The following is a 21655-nucleotide window of genomic DNA, read 5'->3' as shown; positions in this document are numbered from 1 at the left end:
TAAATTCTCGATATCAGTAAAGCCAGGTGCTGAGGCGTAAATGCAACTCCAGATATAATGCATATTGCCACGTTCCGTTTCCCAAGTTTTGTTATCATCCCAAAACACTACACATTTCTCAGCGCAAACCGCGCCTGCAGTTTTCGAGAAGCTTCCGGACTGTAGTCGATCGTTTGAATAAAATCACGCCCACTCTGCGAATTGTACAGATTATTCTGGAACCTACGCCACCGCCAGCGATAACGCTAGAACATTCGACGGCGAGAGTATAAATGCCGACGCGCCTCGCCGCTTGTGAGTATATAGTTGATCGACAGCCGACGCTCCGTTCGCCACTATCAGTCCAAGACTGCTACTGTAATCGGAATTTCCGTTTACCGGGCACAGGTTCGCCCAAATAAACAGTGAAATTCCAACACAAAGTCTTCTGTCTTTGGCCACGTCACGACCCCGTGACAATATGTTCCTATTCACAAGTATAATATATCCCCCCGCCGCGGTGGTCTAGTCGCTAAGGTACTCGGCTGCTCACACGCAGGTCGCGGGCTCAAATCCCGGCTGCGGCGGCTGCATTTTCGATGGAGGCGGAAATGTTGTAGGCCCATATGCTCAGATTTGGGTGCACGTTAAAGAACCCCAGGTGGTCGAAATTTCCGGAGCCCTTCACTACGGCGTCTCTCATAATCATATAATAGTTTTTGGACGTTGAACCCCACAAATCAATCAATCAGGTATAATATATCGACAATGTTTATGTCGACGACACGAAAGAAAGAAAGTGGGCCACGGGGACAAGATAGGCGCATGTTGTATGCAAATAATTTGCCGTACGGGTTGCTGATTCGGTATTTGTTCACTTATGCGGTCAATATGCAGGCCTTTTAGCAAGGCGCCCTTGTCACTGCACAAATTTCACAAACTCCTTTCGCATGCTGTGGTACACGCGCCAGCAGCTCATTGCAGAAGTCATATACAAATAAAAAACGCAGTTACGTCAGATATATCTTTGTCTGTGGAGTTCATCTCTTCATTTTTGACGCATCTTTATCAAAAGTCGGGGCAAGTCAGTCATTACAAAGAGTGTCTCGGACATGTTCAACAAAACTAATACTTATATCGGAGTATAATACTTGTACAATATAATATAATATAATATAATATAATATAATATCCGAGTATAATACTTATAATACTTGCCGAAACCACGACATCATTATGATACGCGCCGTAGAACTTTGCCTAAGCATGTAGAACTAAGCATCACTTTGCCTTCATCAAAATGCGACAGCTGTGACCAGCATCGAACCTGCGACTTTCGGCTCAGCAGCCGAAAACCGTAGCCGCTGTAACACCGACCGCTGTACACCACCGCCACCACCGTATGACCACTGCCTGCGCTATTCGGCCGGTGAGATCCAAATATGGGAATGGATGACAAGCGTGAATTTTTTTTTGTGAGTTCATTGAATCAACATGACTGAATTTGTTCTTCTTCACAAATAGACGTGATTTAGATCAAGCTTCTTTTGATTAGTGCACCTTCTGGATCAGCTTATTTAAATATATTTGTTATCTGTGCACGGGAAGTCGGAGGCTGAACGTGGTTGACGTCGCTGCCCGTTGCCGTCTCTCTTGCCTACAATATTCACACGCCGCCCCGCCGCGGTGGTCTAGTGGCTAAGGTACTCGGCTGCTGACCCGCAGGGCGCGGGTTCGAATCCCGGCTGCGGCGGCTGCATTTCCGATGGAGGCGGAAATGTTGTAGGCCCGTGTGCTCAGATTTGGGTGCACGTTAAAGAACCCCAGGTGGTCTAAATTTCCGGAGTCCTCCACTACGGCGTCTCTCATAATCATATAGTGGTTTTGGGACGTTAAACCCCACATATCAATCAATCAATCAATCAATCAATATTCACACGCCGCCTCTCAAAGCTTCAGGTGAGATAGGAGCACTTATGAAGTGGTCAGAATCAGTATGTTCAATTCAATTCTCTTTTAGATGCGGAGCATCTTATACTCGCGCCTTGTAGTGCGCCGTCCGCGTCGTCCGCGCCGTCCACACCGCTTCTCGAACATTCGACAGCTGACGCGCGCGCATGCGCCGTCGCGCCGTCGCCCACTCTTCCACCATCTGTGCATCCCTTCCTCCTCTACACACCGCGCGCGCTTCACTCCTCCACCATCTGTGCACCCTTCCTCCTCTACACAGCGCGTTCGACATCTACAATTCTCCTGATTCTCCAGTGGACGCGCATGTGGCGTCGCGCTTCGAGAACATTCAACAGCTGACAGTGCATTGTCCGTCGTGCTGTATATATACTCAAGGTCGGCGCTCGCTCGCTCAGTTGCCGCTCGTCGGTTGGTTTGTACGGCGCGTCGACGTCCAAGGTCGCGGTGAAATGAATTCCAACGAATCCACAAACACAATGATCGACGTCCCTTCGACCAGCGCCGCCCTTTCGCATACGTGTGTACGTGTTCACTCTTTTAACACCCCCTCCTACAACCACGTTAACCAATTTAGCCATCGACCCAAGTAAGTCGCAATTTAACACCCCATTTCACAACCACGTTAACCAATTTAGCCATCGACCCAAGTAAGTCGCACTTTAACACCCTGTTAACCAATTATATGGTCCGCATCCTCCTCAGTGTTCCCCCGAGGGAAGCTGCGGGCAATTTTTTTTTAATATCAATGATATTCATTATCTGAAAAATGTTTGGTGAACAAAAAAAAAAGTCTGAGAAGTCTTGACTATTATAAAGACAGCCGCCACCAAACTGCGCAGAAGCGGAAATGAAGGCCTCGCTTTCAAACAAAACGTACGCCGGGAATGAGGGTGTTATTCAGTTTCTAGGACGCCAGTCTGTTGCAAGCGCCTTATCTATAACACTAATTACTTCTAACGGTGTTGCTCCAGGGAGCTTCGCCATGCGGCTCCAATAAAAGACGCAAGCCTGAGCAGCCGCAAGCTGCAGCAGCCCACGATGAATCAGATCGTCAGTGGAAGGAAACATGAGCGCCGAATCACAATGTTGAGCTATGAACGTGATCAATGCTGCGGTTCTACTTCCCTTCTAGTTTGGAGTAACAGTACACGTACTAGTATTGTAGGCTTGCCTTACACCTTTAACGCTAGTTACGAAGCACGAGGACAGGCAAGCTTGTGACAAGGTATACGTCTTCTTACTACACACAGTTGCAGCCTTATACCGTTGAAGTCTTAATGCCCGGAGCACAGCGCCCAGTTCCCCTGATTTACTCGAGAAGACGGCTGTACGGTTTCCGCGACCTATAGCGTTCGTCACATGCACTTAAAGATAGAAAGGAGCATGAGCTCAAGTGCATGCACATTCACTCGGCCTCTCCTTTCGATGAAAGGTGAATGCTGGAGGCTCGTGCGATGTGAGTGTACATTAAAGCCCACCAGATCGTCTAATGCCCGGAGCCTTCCACTATAACGGCGTGCCTTGTAATCATGTCGTGGTAGCGGTATGTCCCAAAACCCCCGATATTTAAAAAAATGCAATAAATGGTCAAACAAGTAAAAATAAATTGTTGGTGGTACGAGTGCTAAAACAGATTATAACATTGTATAGACTCTTCTCTTGCTATATACAAAAAACAAGACTGCGCCGCCCATTTCTATACTTCGGCGCCCATTCTCTGCCCGTGTCACGAAGGCTTCAACCAGCTGGGCAGGATGTTTGAGATATACAGGCCATATACACTCGAATAGTCATTGAGAGATGCCGGATGTACCTTTTCTAGCTCAACATTTAGGATAATATTTCGCGGATCTATAAGAGTGTGGTGTAGAGCTCGTACATCATTGCCTTCAAAGGCGCGCGAAAGCGCAGGTACTTTGATAGCCTGCAGGGCCGTCAACATCGTATATGGAATTTATGGCTCTGCGCAAACGTGAGGAAGATCGGACACTCAGTATCTCACTTCTACAGCAATCAGTGCCAACGCTGGTGAGGTCTCACTTTTGCATAATAAAAGACCCATAGAAGTGCTTTGAGGCGTTGTGCAGTGTGAGTAAACAGCTGTAGAAAAGTCTTGCAAATGAGTTCTGCGCCAACCCGCAAGATGGCGGAAGGGTCATGAAAGAGAAACAAGGCAACCACCCGTTTGTAGCCCGAAGCCTTTAAGGAAATTCGTACGGATTTCTCAGAAAAAAAAAACTTCTTATTTGCCAAAATTTTTTTGGAAAATAAAAAGCTTATGAATTTCCTTGTGACTTCCTGCTATAAACAGGTGGTTTTCCTCTTGCCTTCTCTTAGTAGTAGATGATGATGATACTGATGATGAATATGAAGATGATGATGATGATGATGATGCACCCTGCTATAACGCCTTCGGGTGCTGCGGGGTATCTGATGAATAAAGAATAAAGAAAAAAATAATTGCCGGAAGAATCGCACTACCCATCACGGGGGATCGGCCACGAGGCGTGCGGCAGTAGAATTTGTGAAACGAATTCAAATAAGAGAAAATAAATAATTAAAAGGAGAAAACAGAGTGAAACAAAGAAAAGGGGAGAATATGCGAAAAAAGTTAATCTAAATAGGGACAAAAATATTCGTGATGATCGTGGTGTCTTTCAATACAATACTACCTAAGGTATATGAACTAATCAACTGATATAATGAAGCTGAAAAGATAGATGAACCATATTGTTTAGATGTCCTGATAGATTTACCGTGATATCCTATTTGATTCTTCTAAATAAGTAAGTATATTCTCGTAAATGATACTGTCACCGAGCGCTGGTGCCGACTACCCTAGGGAGAGCATTGCCGATGTGGAAAGCTCAAGGATCCTTTTTTGGAAAGGTCATTTGAAATATCTTTGCCCTATAGGTTCTGATATCTTCGACACTCCAAGAAGAAGTGTTCGATCATTTTTGCTTCATTACACAAAATACATTAGGGTGATGGAACGAATCCCAAGCTGTGTAAGTAGGAATTTGATGGCGGTATTCTGCATCGCAATTTTGTTACTGCCACTTCTAATTGTCTCTTTCTATTAATGAAAAACAAGCCTGCGCCAGTTTTTATGTTTGTTCTTACGTGCATATGATTTATTTGCAGTAACACAAAGAAACACGTATGCGCAGGTGGCCAGAAAGAAGCCGCGGTGAACAGAGCTCATGTTGCACGATCGCTTTCCATTCAGAGTTTAATCTTTTGAGGGTAAAATTGATCGCAAAGTTCAATTGAAAATGCGCAATTTTTTTCTGAACTAATTCTTTCAGACAATTTTATTTCAGGAACATACTGTCGAAATTTTAGTTGTGTGACGACAAAGTGTAAATAAAATTATGTTTGTTATTACGTGGATATGATTTATTCGCAGTACCATTAAGAAAAATTCTGAAATATACCTAGAGGATTTTTATAAATAACAATTCTGCGTTGTATTGGAGATAGCTCCGTGACATACAGAAATAAACATACCTGAGTAATTTTTGATAAAACTTATTTTGCTCTAACACTAAATATTGTGTAATAGTCGCCTTTGATCCGATCCTAATTGTTTCGCCACGCACGCTTTCGAAATGTCAATCCATCATTATCTAAATCTGGGCTCGTAAGTAAATCCTCGCCTGATGAGCTTAAATCCAATGAATCAGATTCGGCAGTTAGGGAATAGTCCACATTATAAGAATCACCTCTCTACACCTCAGCTGAAGAGCAGCGAGCGCGCTCCTACGTAGCGTAAGCGAACTAATGAGACAGCGCACGCAAGAAAACTGTGCGGTTGTGTGCCAGTCAGAAAAGCAGAACAGGTGATAGTAATCCTTCGTCTTATCGACAACAAAACAGTTAGTTTTTCCCCGTCCCCAAAACAGGAAGCGCGAACCCGGCTGCTTCGTTTGCGTTATTTACCACCGCATGGAAACTAACGTAATCACGCCTTAGATGAGAAAGTCACAAACCGTCATCATTTGAGAGATTAGAAACCATACAGACATCAGCTTTGTGGAAGCGAGAAGCGATAGCCGCCCAAAGGACGAAACAAAAACCAACCACACCGCGTGCGCCCGATCTGATGCACAAGTGGCAGCAGCTGAGCAGCGTTGGAAAGCATTAAAAAAATTCCACGTATCCCCAAACACCGCAGCATATTTTAAGCAAGAGAAAAGTTCAAAAAAGATACGTTTTACACCAGTGGTACTGCGCAAGTAATAGCCAGCATCGCTTTGGGAAAATAAAAAAAAAAGACATCAACAGAGGGAAAAAATTACACGTATTCTCATGGCAGCACAAGCTGTGGAAAGAAAATGATCGAGAATGCTGCGTGTTTGAAGCATACAGGCGATGCCGCACATGTCCGGCAAAAGCTCTTTTGTAAATGTCAGGTGGTGCAGTATATGTACGGCGGAAACCCTCAAATGGTTAATACGCAGCTGTATACTTGCGCGTACGTAAAAGTTAGAGCACTGGGAGAAGCGAGTGAAAAATTAGGCCTACCCAATGAAAACCCGGTAACGGTCTAGACAGAATATTAGAATCAGGCATAACATGTGTGAAAAAAGTTGTCAAATATCCTGACATCGAATCTGTGCACAATTAGGGGGAGTGTCGGAACTACCAAGAAAAAAAGGCACGGCAAGTTGTATATGCCTTATATGCAAATGCATAATAACTAACTGCTCAGAATAAACTGGCAAAAAACTTTAACACGATTAAAAGTATAAGATCAAGGAAACGATGAAAAACAATTATTTTGATAACAACGTGCTTGTTTAACGAAGCAAAGTTTGTTTTTTGAACGACCACTTATTTGCAGAGTCACAAAATGTGTGACACTGCAGGCAAAACCTGTCTGAAATATCTCGACTAACAATAATCTAAATTGCTTCGTCACTTATTCCATTTTACACATTAGTAAAGATTGTAAACAACAAAAATTCAAGCATTCTTTTTCTACTGAGAAACTGGCGGAAAGCTTACCTGTCTTTCTTTCTCTGTTTCTTTCTTGCTTTGTTTTCTTTATTCCTTGTTGCACGATGCTCTCTCCTAAATACTTTTCCTTCCTTCCTTCGTACTGTGAATGAGACCTCCATCTACGTTCTTAGAAGCGCAACACTTCAGTTGCTACCGGCCACAAAGGTGGCCATGCGGCCCCGCAACTGTGGTGCAGTGGCTAGGGTACTCGGCTGCCAACCCGCAGGCCGTGGGGTCGAATCCCGGCTGCGGCAGCTACATTTTAGATAGAGGCGAAAGTGCAGTGGGCCTGTGTGCTCAGATTTGGGTGCTTGTTAAAGAACTCCAGGTGGTCCTCCACTACGGCGTCCACTATGGCGTCTCTCATAATCATATGGTGGTTTTGGGACGTTGAACCCCACATATCGATCCTCAAATCAAGTAGTCCATGCGTTCATATCAAGGCAACGATAAAATGTGGCAACGCGAAATGTCACGTGACCTCGATAAAAGATGAAAATGCCACATGACAAAAGGCTTATAGCCGAGACGCCTGTGATTTATAGCGCCTCAATTATTGGGAAATGGAGCAGGTGAGTGGCGGGTCTTCAAGAGTCGCATTTCAAAGCAGTCGCCAGCGCCAAGTTTGACGCGTAAAACGCTGCTGACGGCCCTACCACTAAAATCTGACACTCATAATAAAAAAAAAGAAGAGCGAAAAACAGAAAGGTTTGCTGTGCAGGGCACCGGGGTTTTGCATACATTTGTTCGCAATCTCACTCGCATTATTTCCTGCAGCTTGAAAAGACAACGCACCTGACACAACCGTACAAGGGTGCGGCCCGGTTGGTAACACGTAGTACGAATCGTTTAGCACGTAATTTTTCTTCTCTCTTTGAGCAGCTTCTGCGCTAAAAACTTAGTGACACAACCAAGCCTGCTTTTCAATATGTGTGACGAAGAACAAAGTTGCAAAGTTCACCATGCCGCTCAAAAACGAGCGCGAGACAAATAACAACACCAGCGTTGAAAGTTCAGTGCTTGTAATTTTGTGTTCGTGTCTTTCGTCCAGTTTTTCGTTCGGCTTAACTTGTCCTCCTCGGTTGATCAGTGGCTAGGGTTCTCAGCTACTGGCCCAAACGACGCAGTTTCGATCCCGGCCTTGGCGGTTATGTTTCAATGGAAGCGGAAAGGTAGGGACCCATGTACTGTGTGATGTCAGTGCACGTTAAGGGACACCAGATGGCCTAAATTTGTGGAGTCCTTTATTAGTGCGTAAAGACAAAATCACACTGAGAATTAGGAACAAACGTTCATAGTCCTTCTACCAATTTCCAGCTTCACATAATTTGTGTGCAGCGTGGCATTCCTAGAAGTCGGTGTTCCGTTTAAGTATCAAGAGGCTTCACTGCAGCTACGGCTTCGGCACCGATAGAGCTGCAATGCTAATCGCTAGGCCAGAGCATGCAGTCCACGCCACTGCGGCCACCTTTTCAAGCACCCCGCCATGGTGGTCCAGTGGATAGGGTACTCGGCTGCTGAACCGCAGGTCGTGGGATCAAATGCCAACTGCGGCGACTGCATTTTCAATGCAGGCGAAAATTGTGTTGGCCCGTGTTGTGAGATTTCGGTGCACGTTAAAGAACCCCAGGTGCTCCTAATTTCCGGAACCCTCGACTACGGCGTCTCTCATAATCATATCGTGGTTTTGGGACATTAAACCCCACATATCCATCTAATCAACCTTTTCGCACGACGCAGGGAATGCAAAAATGCCTCCCATGTGCTTTGCATTTTCTGCACACTACCGAACCCTTGGTGGTCCCGCGTAATCCGGTGTCTCCCACTGACTCGTGATCAAATCGCGGTTTCTGCGCGTGAAACCCCAGACTATACTCCTGAATCACCCACTTTTGTACGACAGAAGTACCAGTTCCTTAAATGGGTTCGTGGCGCTAGCTGAAATAACAGAGACTACTCGATGAAACCTATATACCGAATAAACTCTAATGGAAGGCAGCTGGGATTGCCTCTTTTGTATTTATTAGCAAGCTGTACTCATACATTTGACTATGAAGTTTATTTTGTGCTTTTTTATGTGAGAAAAGTTGCATTTGTGCCCCGGCAATACAACATTCCAGTTCACATTTCAGCCCCACCTTAGAACAACTTGGCTTGAAGTAAAAAAAGAACGAGGCAAGCAACTATGGTAACACGTTGCGTAGAAGCAATGTGCGCACTTGCTCGAATAAGAATAATTGATTGTTTTCCACAAAGTAGTTTTGCTACCAGAACAGTTGTATGGGTACTCACGATGAACTTTTGCCGTCGCCCTTGCCAGATCCGGAATGTTTCGTATAAAGTCTAAATAGATACCATCCCCTTCCGCATATTATAATCTCACCTTGAATAGAATCTCTTGAGTTCTGGCGAGGAACGAGGCTGAAGCGGAGATGAAGCGAGCAGGCCATTTTGGTTGAACGCAGGTCACATCTGATAACATCAACCTGCGTGTGACGCTTGCCGTCGATTGCTCCTCAAGCAGACAGGATGCCGTCCCCGTTTATCCTAACAAGCTTACACGAATGCCAGAATGGGCGTATAAGGGTGGTTCCTCGTTTAAAGAACGCAGCTACATGCGCTATTTGGAAATACGTGAAGACACGGCTTGTAGTTTTGCAACTTGCTGTGCTCTAAACAATTGCTTCGTGTTTAGAGTACTGACAGCACGAAAGCAGTTTCAGGTCCCTGGAAAAATTTCCTTGAACAGGTGTTACGTTGAGTTCAGCGAGACCGGATAAAAAAAAGATCTCTACTAGTCTTACTTATTATAACATTACAATTTGTTGCTTTTGCATTCATTACTCCGCTGTTTAGCGAAAGTGATTTCAAATGCGAAGCATGTCTCGGTGAGCTTTGCCACTTTCAGCCTATATATCTGGCCCCGCCACGGTGGTCTAGTGACTAAGGTACTCGGCTGCTGATCCGCAGGTCCCGCGATCGAATCCCGGCTGCGGAGGCTGCGTTTCCAATGGAGGCGGAAATCTTGTAGGCCCGTGTACTCAGATTTGGGTGAACGTTAAGAATCCCAGGTGGTCTAAACTTCCGGGGCCCGTCACTACGGCGTCTCTCATAATCATACGGAAGTTTTGGGACGTTAAACCCCACATAGCAATCAAATTATCTATCTGCCTGGCTGAATATTGCTTTGTGCTCTCGTGGCCACTTCATTGATGAAATGTGCACCAAAACCAGTATCACGTGATAGGGTTTTATGACGAACGTCCATTACAGGTCATAATAATAAAATAATTACATATATGTCAGGCACGGCATGCTATACATCGAACCATTATGATGCTATTGCGTCCATTTTGATATTTTGATTTATACCTAATTTCTCATGACGTGATAGGATTCCATGACGAACATATTTATGTTTGTAACATAACAATTTCAAGAGGAATGTGATCCCCGGCAAGGACTTTCTTGCGCGCTCATAGTGTGTTCAAGGCCGTTGAGCTAGCTTTCTTTATACCAGAATTGGTATGGCGTAGTGTGATAAACGTGAACGGAAGGTTGTAATACATTAAAAATAGCATGCATGTCGTGTACATCATGATATACGTGACACAGTCTTAAATTGCTCGCGATCGTTACATTCGCTGCATATTCACGAAGTTTCTGTGGATAGATTTGACTGATTCACGACTATGAATTACAGGTCGCATGCAATGTATACACTAGAAATTACGTTTGGTCATACTTGAATGGAGTGCAAGTAATGCCTGCATCTGATGCCATCAATGCCTTCATTTCTCTCAGACGTAAATAAAGTAATGTAGCAGCTCTAATGAACATTTACTGCATTAAATATGGTAAAAGATATTTCGTTTACTTCAAGTATTACATTTTTTGGCAAGCGAAGGCGCGTGACTACGATATTTGTGATGATCACATTTATTCAACATTTCAAGCCTACGCACGTAAAGAAAGTTCCTGTTTCATCGAGAGGGTGATGCAATGAATGCGATAGGAATAAAGAGAATGTCACGCGAAGAATGGCAAGCAGATTGAAATGTGGAGCGCACTGCTCACGCACAAATGACGCAGGAAAAGACCACACACAGGACGAGAATGAAATAACAACGTTCACAGCTACACACTTGACGCGCTGCTAAAATAAACAAAACTACACACGAAAGATTGTCACATGTACAGATGACCACGAACTAACAAGTGTCACAGTTATTTCGCTCTGTCTGGAAAGCAGACACTCCCTAGGTTCCTAAGGCCTTTCAGAAGGTTGCGTGACGTCACCTCATGCGTTCGCGCGGGCGATGCGTTTCGGTTTTTTTGAAGTGTCGCGCTGGCTTCTACTGCAGTGTTTCAAGAGTCTGTGATGGGTGCAAAATACTACATCGTGTCTTTCAGAAGCTTTTTCAGGTACATGCAAATTATTCTGCACGTAGTTTTACTCTCGTAAAAATAAATCATACGACAACGCATAATCTTTACACCTGCGTGCAAAAAAAGGCGGCTGTTATAAATGCGCTACTTGTAAAACACATTACGCGTAGATATAACACGCGAATAGCTGTTTCTTCATAATTATTCACCTCTGATATACCCGCCAAGTCGTTCGAAAAAAAAGAAAAATAAAGAAATGCTGCAGTGATACCGCCTTCGTAGGCGGGTTTCTACACACGCAATGAAAAGAAATTACATCCATTTTTTCGACTTTTCTTTTCCTTCTTGCGCCACATCATAAGAATAGTTTTTTATTGTCGTAATAACTTTCTAAATAACACGATTGGAATGGTAGAATGGTTACACACATCAACATGCAGAAAACAAAACACAGAGACCAAACCATCCATAGTTTAGGGCAGTAAGAGCAAAATAGAAGTTATTTTTACGACGCTATGAGAACGATATTCTTCATATCACTGTTCATTCACAAATGAACCCCTCTGCTGAAGGAATATTCAAGAGAAATGCATGCTTCTTTATTTTTGTGTGGAAGTACTCTCATTATGTGCGAAAAGAGTATTTCCTTTCAATAATTGCAGCTTTTGCATGCTATAGGAACGATATTCTTCATAGCAATGTCCATTCACAAATGAACCCTTCTGCTGAAGGAATATTCAAGAGAAATGCATGCTTCTTCATTTTTGTGTTGAAGTACTCTCATTATGTGTGAAAAGAGTATTCCCTTTCAATAATTTCAGCTTTTGCAGCTCAGAACGAAGATTCACAGGCCCGATAAAGCGATATTACAATTCTTCACCTTCGAATGCATTGTAGGCGTGAAATCCTTGCGTAGGATAGCTCGAAGTCACGTTTTTTTCTGCGCGTCGGACAGAAGAAAGCGCAACTGTTGGACACTTGGCGTGACGTAGCAGGCGGAGAAAGGAGGATGTAAAGAGACCAGAAGAACTAACAAAGGGTGTCGGAAACAGGCACACTTTTCTCAAACGAGGCTGTGCAGCGAGTGAAATGACATTGGTGCAGCCAGTAACTACGACGCAATCGCTCCGGCCAAAGCCCATGGCGTATGCTTCTCCCCCTGCGAGTCAGCGTGCACACACACGAACGTCTACCCCCCCCTCCCCCCCCGCTAAAGTACGCGTGGGAGATGAGCACATGAGTGAGCGTCACCGCGTCGCGACGAGCGGGACGCAGAGCGCATTCTTTGCGACATCTCACTGGTAAAGCTAAAAGCACGCGATTTCTACTGAGATAAGTACCACCAGCGGTGAGATCCGTTTGAACCTTGAAGGATGTGAGTTTGCATAGTTCAGTGGCTCAGTAGTGCAGTGTTCACGCCATACACTGGGGGAGCGAGAGGTCACGCGTTCGAATCTGCGCGCCGAAAGCATTCTTCAAAAATTTTTTTATTCGGTAACAAATGGCGATGCCGACAGCAAAAATCGACTGAGAGTGCATATATACTTGCTATCACAATAAAACACGCACACCAAACACCGTGGTGCGGTGTTTGAACAGGTCGCATCTTCTGCTTGGGATGGGTTCATCGTTGATCCACTGACTAGATTAAGTTAGTGGAGGAGTTGATGCAGAGAGAATGACGGGAAGAGTGTCAAGGCAATAATCGGTCTCCTACCCTTATGTCTGCTCACGTGAACCGGCTGCGTTATTGCGATGCGCACCCAACGACCGATGGTGGGTGGCTTATAAAATTGAAATTGGAAGCCGGAAAAACGCGACAAAATGACGACCACCTGTAGGGTCGAAGGTGGAAAAGAAATCCCAGCTCATGTGAGCTCGAGGTACGTGAGAGGATTACTAGTTTTCGAAAAATAAAACAAAAAAATGAGGAGGTGAGAAGAGCATGAATGAGATAGCTGCCTGGTCGCTTACTCGCACGACAGCCAGTCGACGAACAGCGGCTTGGCGAGGGTGCAGACAAGCAACGAAAAGAGAAACAACAGCCGAAACTGGATTTTCGCACGGTCAGCGTGTCTTAATTAGGCGCTGGAGCTACACGATCCGTTTTAATTACACTCCTGGCTCCCCTTTCCATAGTTCTTTAGAGTGTTGGGGCAGCCGATCCGATGCCATTGGGCTCAATCTCATTGAGCTCTCGCGCATGTTGCCCCTGCATGCAAATTGAACAAAACAGCTTCGACACCCCCGGGCATTCAACATAGGGGGCGCCTAATTGTGCCCCGTTCCACATAACTCGCCTGTGCGCGTTTCGATCGCCAAGAGCTACGCGTACGATAAATGCCATTTTTTGATCTAATCAGCGCGTTTCAAGCGGTCTTTATTGTGCTTATTGTTCACCACCTTGCGCCTTAAATACCAGCTTCTATCGAAGATCCAATCCAATTTAGGACCGCGCACCCAATTTGTTCTTGCGAATTCCGTTGGCGGCTTTAACCTTTCCGCGTCAGTTCGACTGAAACCGCGCAAGGAACAGAAATTCACGGATAAGCAAAACGTCTAGCTCTTTACCACGTGTGAGAGCGTCAGAGGTAAAAAAAAAACAAAAGAAATGGGCTCTACTCATTAAATATGCAATCGGTTTAGTTTGTTCTTTTCGAACAGTTTACCAAAATTTTTGCCCAATAACGTAGTTTTAAGGAAACGGTTCTCATCACAAAGTGAAAAAGAATGCCACAGTGGGCGAACACTTTCAGTTCGCGATGAAAAAATACGGATGCCTAAGCTTACCCTTTCCCGATAAATACAAAGAATAGTCTGCAGCATCTCTCCAGTGCGTGGATCAGCACAACAGGGTGACATTAAAAACAGGCCGATCTTTACTATATTATCCGACCACACGTGGCTTTGTGCTTCTCTTTCACCCATAGATGTATCGCAGACGAAGGCTTGAACTTACGCAATTTTTGCCAGACTGCGGCGCAGACCTTTGTGGCGTTGCATCAAGCTTTCTTATTACTTTCTAGTTTACCTTGCTAGCATGGCTTTCCATGTACAAGAGGAAGCATGCACGCTTTACGATGTGCCATTGGATACAGTGACCTGGCGCTGGAAAACAATGTCAAGAGTTCAAATCCCCGCCAAAGTGGCCGCATTCCAATGAAACAGGGTTGCAGAAACACGGGTGCACCTCGCATGGGCAACCACAGTGAGCAACCACAGGCGTTTCGAATTAATCTGAAGACTTCATTATATGCCGTCGAGTAATGCTGAGTGAGTGTGGTCTTAGCTCAATAAATTAGTCCATCGTTCAACCAAGTCCTGCCGCATTATACGCACACATAGTATGTTATCAAAGAAAATTGAAACAAGACGCTCACAACAATAAAAGCAAATGTGGTTTTATAGCGGTGAGCATTATCTTGTATTTGTCTTCGTTCCTCTTCTTCACAGACGTGTTTCCGTCCAACTGTCAATTTCATAATATGTTATTTAAAAAAAACAGAGAGGGAAGGTGGACAACCTCTCAGTTAAAATGAGGGGAATGACTTTATCTAACAGAAGATTGTTGGGAGTTATTCACGCTGATTTCATTGATATGTGGGGTTTAGCGTTCCAAAATCATCACACGAATATGAGAAACGCCATAGTGGAGGGCTCCGGAAATTTAGACCACCTAGGGGTGTTAACGTGCACCCAAATCTGAGCACACAGGCTTACCGTATTTCTGCCTGTGCCCAATTTGATGAAGATCGCCGGACTCTCCAGTGTGCCTTGAATAGACTCGATGACCAGCCATTTAATGAAGCAAGGATTTTAGGAGCCTGGTCGCGCAGCACATCAGCACAGAAAGCCACACGAGCCCTCCTGAGATACTTGTCAGCAACTTCATTGAGGGACCGCCTGTGAAACTCGGCATTGTGTGTGTGATGTGACATGTGTCTATCCTTCTCTCTCTCTTTTACTCCCCCTCCCCCTCCCCATGTGTAGGGTAGCAAACTGGACGCATAGTCTAGTTAACCTCCCTACCTTTCCTACATTCCTTTTCTCTATCTCTCTATCTATATGCGTCCATCAGAAATGCAGCCGCCACAGCCGGAATTCTATCCTGCGACCTGCGGGTCAGCAGCCGAGTACCTTAGCCACTAGACCACCGTGGCGGGGCGGGAGTCATATACACTAGACACGTGGCAACAGAAAAAAAAAAAAACTCCAGGCCTGCATGGAAGGCGCTGTACAAACAAAGCGAAAGCAAGAAGAGTGGCATTTCGAGCCCTTTCTAAACATTCGTTTGGTAACTGCTGCAAGGAAACTTGTTTGATGCACACTGCGGCATTAATATTAAAATATTTAGGGTAGTATATGGGCCGCCATTCACTATGCTATATTCGTCATTCTTCTGAGAAGCATGGTATCCGTTAAACTATTGCGAGGAACTTTGTGCCAATTATTTCTACAGTGGCCGACGACGATGAGGAATTAGGCCTGAAGAGGGTATGCGCCACAGTTTATGGCTGAACAAAAACAAGTTTTTTTAATGGGTTGGAGCATTGGACGAGCCACTCGTTACGCTAATCGCATTGTGCGACGACTGCTTGTTCTTTCGCTGTTTTGAAACACTTTATAAGTCGTATTAACGTGACGCCTTTCCGATATCAAGCCTGCCTAAGGTAAGCTTGCTGAGAAGTCCCAAGCACCGGCGTGGCTCAATGGTAGAATACTGGGCTAGCACCGAGAGACCCGGGTTCGAGCCTCTTTGTGTCAATTGTACTAGGTTTTTTTTTTTGCTAACTTTGCGTGATGTGGTTACGCACACCAGTGGTGGCGGCAGACAACTGCGGTGCTGCGCGAGACCCGAGTTGTGATCTCATGACAGCTTTAGCTGTAAACGTCATCGAGTTGATAGTGTGTTAGCCAACAGCGAGTAATAAAATATCTGCTCAATCGGCCATAAAAGCAATAGTATAGTCAATCCTATCGGTCGAAAGAGACAGAGACAGAAGTGAAAATGAAAGGCAGGGCTGTCCCTGCCCTGTCTTTTACTAAGGAACATCATCTTGACCATCTGATGTTCCTTAATGTGCATTGACGTCGCAGAGTACACGGGCGTCAGGCAATTCGCCTTCATTGAAATTCGGCCACTGCGGCCGGGATTGAACCAGCGATCTTAGGGTTGGCAGCCGAGCAACCTAACCAATGCTACACACACACACACACACACACACACACACACACACACACACACACACACACACACACACACACACACACACACACACACACACACACACACACACACACACACACACACACACACACACACACACACACACACACACACACACACACACACACACACACACACACACACACACACACACACACACACACACACACACACACACACACACACACACACACACACACACACACACACACACACACACACACACACACACACACACACACACACACACACACACACACACACACACACACACACACACACACACACACACACACACACACACACACACACACACACACACACACACACACACACACACACACACACACACACACACACACACACACACACACACACACACACACACATTACCTGAGCCTTCGCAGAAAGCATTACGTGTCCAAGCATTAGGCTCTTTTTCGTACTCAATTGTTTTAAGCGACAGACGGGCAAACTGCGTGCCAGATGTCGTAGACATTGACATGTGCAGCCATTAGAGTACAGGTTAGTTACACCCTTGCATGTTACCGTCTTCCTAAGGCTGTCACCTACGTCACGCCTTGAGTAGGATAATAACGGAATTTCAGTTATGTGTATCTCTGTCAATAGAAAATTTTTGTCTGGATTTCCGGTACGACTTTGCGTATGCCGGGATTCCAGAGAGCGTCGCGCCGGATACCATTGTAACGATGCTTTTAGCACGTACCACCCAAAATACGCCCGCAACACATGCACGGCAGTAGCCCCCGCATCTTCGTATGCGCAAAGTAGAAAGTACTTGCGTTAACTGCCTAAAACAAAACAGGAGTTTGTGCGTTGTGGCAGTGCTGGCTTCGAAGTAATCATTTTAGGGGTGAAGCTCCTCATGTCGAGACTGCGCCGATGCTCGAGCGCCGTCGATCGTCAACCATTCTCTTTAGCCAGTAGCGTCTCTCTTATCATACTATAGATGCCGCTCTACCATATGGATGCACAAAGTTACTGTATATGCTACGTAAAGGTAGCATATCCAGTAACTTTAGAGATGCTTGCAAACTGCAGTCGGGTGACAATATCGTAGACGGTGCTGTACGCATTCCGTTTCCCTTCTCGTTTCGTAGAGGGCACTGTCCCATACACATGCGTAAAATACGGTAGTGAAGGTACGGTATGCTAGATTATGTTGGTGGCACAGTTGCTCTCTGCCTGCTTCGCAGACTGCGCGGGTCTCCGCCGGTGCACCCGTTCATTATCTTTCATTTTCCTGAATGGTCGCCACACGAATGCGCTTGCGAGGAAGGCCTAGGGCGCCTGGTGAGGAAGGCCGCTGCATGCAGCTCGTGCTCATCGGCAGGATCCCGAGGTGCGGACGGACACATGTATGAACGCATCGACGGATGGATGCGTGGACGGAGGGACGCAGGTATGGACGCATAGACGGACGAATAACTGACGAATGCACATATGCACGGACAGATGAACGCACGAACGGTTAACCCCCCTCATCACCATTCCCTCCACGGATGTGCTGTAACTTTTTTTGTTTGGTTCTTGTTTTCGTTCGGCTCGCTTTGAGTCAGCACAAGAGGTAGTCAGAAACGGCAACCTTGGGAGTAAAACAAGTTTGCATGTCGGGCGTTTCGGCATTTAAGCGTGTTCCGTAAGCGCCCGTGATCCTGGTGCATGCGCAGATCACAGCCAATAAACAGGTATCCGCAAACCATTTTACGTATAGCAGTGCACCGGACAGACTAAAGTCCTCTATGATTATACATTACACCGGTTGTTGCGACACTGACCTCTCGTGCATGGCACATGACAACTTTTATATTGCACGACTGCATTACATTGGCCAGTGTAACGGAAGCACTTTGGTTTACAACGTCGTTCGCACGAACGTTTGTTCTGGTGTTTTGTGACGCAACCGCATGAGCAGAGATTCCCCGTTCACTATGCACATTGATTCGGGAGTCCTACGGCGAGACCATGGTGGAGTGCAGCCAGGGCTGCTGCAAGTGTTTGATGCCGAGCTTGTCGTAAAAGCAGTGCTCTTGTCACTGTAAAATTCGTTGTCTGAAGAAACATCACCGAATGCTGAGTATAATTTCTGTATCCGCACTGTCACTCGAAGAGTTTCCACGTTTCCCTGTGGCGAAAGATCGTGAGCCTGGTCTGCATGGGGGCTGCTGCAAGCTCATCAAGTTTTGAGCTCGACACACTGGCTAGAGGGGAAACGGATGCCATTATGCGCGAACATTGATTTTAGACAGCTAATAATCAGCTTCGCCTTGGTTACAATAATACTACACGGGCCAATTCACAGATTTCTATTTACATGTTCGTTATACTTGGCCAATTAATGTTTTGAGTCGTCCCCTGTGTTTTCAAATCTTCTGAGTCTTCACTTTGCAGTTTTATAAGCCACGCGAAAAGGTGTAGCTCTCGCCAATAGAGGCACCGGCTACACCTTTCATACCCTTTTTAGCAAACTGGCTGCCTATAGGCTGGTTAACCTCCCTGCAGTTCTTTTCCTTCTATTTTCCTTCCTTCCTTGAGCTTTTGAGACGCTTTGTACGTAAGTGTGTATTCCAGTTGTTTTTGCTTGTTGTACTTACTAGCGCCTAAGAAAACGCTAGATACATTGATGCTTGATGAAACTATTTGCCTCCGGATTAAATGTGTCATCTACCTGATTACTGCAATCTATTGTTCAACATAAGCACAGTGCTGAAGCAACTACCACGTTCGAGAAGTCATTCGACGTGCCACACATTACGAGTCACGACAATAGTAGAATTTTGTTTTGCTCAGAATGAACGTAGCCGAAAACAAAAAGGCCTGTATTTCTATTCAGAGGTTTTATTTATTTATGCAAAATGGAGCTTAAGTAACTTTAAAATAATTGAATATTCAAGTACAATTGAACTGAAATAAATTACTGCAGCAAACGTAAATGAACGCATTGCATTACTTTTTAAATAGTTTAACGATTTCGTTGAGAGAGAGAGAGAAAGACTCTTTATTAGGAAAAACAGAGATTTTCTGGAGTCTACATGCCAAATAACATTGAGTATATTTTCCGCAGTTACAAACAGTTCTTCACAGGTGTCGTCTGGAAGAATTGAAAATCACACAAAACAAAAATAAAGACAAGCATAACGCATCCTAGCCGAGAGCGCGCACTGAACTCGTTGCAAGAAAATCAGTCTGAAACAATGCGCCTTGATGTTATGCTAAAAGGCCGACATAAAAGCTCCTCGCTTACAATTCAGATTATAATTCAGCGCTTTGCAGAAAAAAGTGTGGCCCTAGCTGCGTAAATGCAATACAGCGTGGCGGTGCATCGTGTTCTGACAATATATACAAGGAGGAGTCAAGGTGCGACGAAGCAAGAAAAAAAACTTTAGCTGCGCGCCGGCATGTCACAGCACTGGCACTATTGGGAACGTGTCACCTCTATGGTGTGCTGCTGATGAGGCACGCGGAATAAAAGGCAAGCTGTGGGTGTTTATAAAAAGCTAGTTCGCTGCCTTTCAGGAAAAAAAAAGTGTGCACGACGACGTCAAACAAACACAGATACACATCAGTTCTGCCAAAGAAATACGCTTACACGTTGTAACGACCCTGTGGGGTTTCATTATCATGGCAAGGAGCGCGGATGGTTCCACCAAACCAACGAAGCTGCCTTCAGGTCTAAACATTATGCACTATTACAAACTTACACCCTCATTATCATTTATTAACCCTTAAGGATCTTAAACAGGGCATTACATAAAGGATTACGGGGCATTACATAAGGCAATACATAAACTTACATATAGAGCAACATTTAGCGTTCTTAATGAAAAAACAAGTCTCGCGGTCTGAGCTGACACAAGCTCACTCACTGGACTCTTCACTGAGGTGCGCCTCATAAAAGTTGGCACTGGCTTCTGAAGGTTGGTGAAAAAACTTACGGTCGTAAAGCGCTTGAAAACGCATGACAAGCCAGCTCTTACGTGAAGACTGGTCCCGTCAATCACCTTTGTCACCCATTAAAGTTATTGTGATCGCTAATACATGTACACTCTCGGCTGACTTCAGCCGTTGGTGCCATATATATATATATATATATATATATATATATATATATATATATATATATATATATATATATATATATATATATATACGCCACAATTAAGGTCAAATAAAGTAAACGAGCACAGCATATCCATAAAGAGAATGATGATGAGTGGGGTGAAGCGTCACGGCGCGCGGGTAACACCAACGAGACGCGAGCCAAGAAGGCGATTGCAAGCGTCTTGAACGCGCCCGCCGCCCTGCTTCGTCTATGCCCCACCAACGGTCCCCATGTACGGTGACTATCCAGGAGACCGAGAGAAACACTCGTTTTACACTTAGTTTGGCACAGCCAGCGCAGTAGCCAACGGGAGAGTAGCGGTACAATACCATCTGGAATATCACCACTCAACTGCAGTTAGCATGTACTTTTATGAGACAGCGCTGTCTATTATACTGTTCGGGAGGTACTGGCTTCTTTTCTTTCTCGTCTCTTTCTCTCTCGGTTGCGCGAGATGCATGACAAGGTTAGAGTAAAAAGAGCGTCGCCCCTAAAATATTGTTGACGCGCGGAATCAACCGGACGACCTCTAGCTCTATAGCGCACAGCGTTATCCACTCAGCCACAAAAGCACACGCTCTCCGTGGTGGTAGAGGCGAGCTATTTATGTACACCATATATAACTGGTGGTTTCCAAATGATGGGGGAATTATCGGTGTGTTCGCACCTTTTCCAGTGAGATGGCGTGAAGTGTGAACTCCACAGCGCGCTCGTGCCGTGTACTTGGCCGCATGCGGATATCTCGCAGCGGTGGAGAATTGTACGTCGTGGGCTTTCAACGGAATGATTTTATTGCAGTAACAGGGCGCACGAAGGTCCTTTCACTCGCTGCAGTTTCTCCATTTGTGAAAAGAGCGCACTGTTCAAACGCATCGAAGTAACAACTGTTACACTATTTAGTTCGCGCTCAACTTTTAAATACATGTGTGTGGACGTTTCATGCATTCTTTGTGTTTAAG

Source organism: Rhipicephalus microplus, chromosome X, assembly GCF_043290135.1.
Source record: "Rhipicephalus microplus isolate Deutch F79 chromosome X, USDA_Rmic, whole genome shotgun sequence".
NCBI classification, from domain to species: domain Eukaryota; kingdom Metazoa; phylum Arthropoda; class Arachnida; order Ixodida; family Ixodidae; genus Rhipicephalus; species Rhipicephalus microplus.
This window is presented reverse-complemented; position numbering follows the sequence as displayed.